Genomic DNA, 1,040 nt, shown 5'->3' with positions numbered 1-1,040 from the left:
TGTTCCTTGATCAATTCGTAGAGCCTTCCAACCACCAGGGCCACGTGGCCAGGTACAGCACAGCTGCCACACTCCACAGAACTCTGTGGTGCCTTCTGTCACCCAGTCTACAGCTTGCCCAACTGGAACCAAGACATCAGGTTACCTGTATTGGCTTTTCCTGTTCATTTGCTACTGACATTATACAACTCTTCTCTCTTCTTTCCCCACTTCCTCCTCCTCTCTTACCCACCCAGCTCCACCCCTAGGATCAGACCTGCATATGTTACACAGTACTCTTACTGACTTACATCTCCGCCTCCATCTGTTCCCAAGGAGCAGTGCCTGGGTCCTGAGCATCTCTATACTACAGTATAGACCCAGCCTTGTCCACATAGCCCACCCCACTCTAGCAGAACCGCTACTGAAGTGGCTGGAGGGAGGGAATTTCGTGGGCTCAAACTGTTCCCTTCCAAGGCTCATAGTTTTTCCTGAACAATTAGTCACTAATATTTTATATCTGTAGCCAGTCTCTAGCATCCTAAAATGTCTATTTGGATTTTTTTTTTTAAAATAGCCTCTTTAGGAGGAAACAAGTTGTTGATCTTCTAAAAATAAGTTCCTTTTTTCCCTTGCTCCAGTATGACTAAACATTTTATAGAGCCTTCCTTGGTTTCCCTACCTGCAGGCTCTCCCATCCCACCCTGTCTCCATCACATTCTGCCTGGCATGGTACCCACGTAAGGACACGTCTTTCATTACCTGGTTGACCACAGTGCAGCTGCCTCTTAACAGAATAGACTAGGCATCATTTTATTCCAGGTGTTTGTGGATTAAATGCCCCAGTCCTTGGAGCCCAGAGCTCTTCCCACCAGACCAGACCACCTTATGGAAGGGTGACCACAGTCCACTTTTCTTGTTTCTGAATTTCCTGTCATCAGAACATTGCTAAAGCCATTTAACATGAAGAAAAAAATCTAGCCATGATAAAAGAGCTAAGTCAAATAGATTTTTGTTTTATTTGTTGTTGGTTTGGTTTGGTTTTGATGTTTTTGCTGCTT

This window comes from Mastomys coucha, unplaced genomic scaffold, assembly GCF_008632895.1.
Source record: "Mastomys coucha isolate ucsf_1 unplaced genomic scaffold, UCSF_Mcou_1 pScaffold16, whole genome shotgun sequence".
Lineage (NCBI taxonomy): Eukaryota > Metazoa > Chordata > Mammalia > Rodentia > Muridae > Mastomys > Mastomys coucha.
This window is presented reverse-complemented; position numbering follows the sequence as displayed.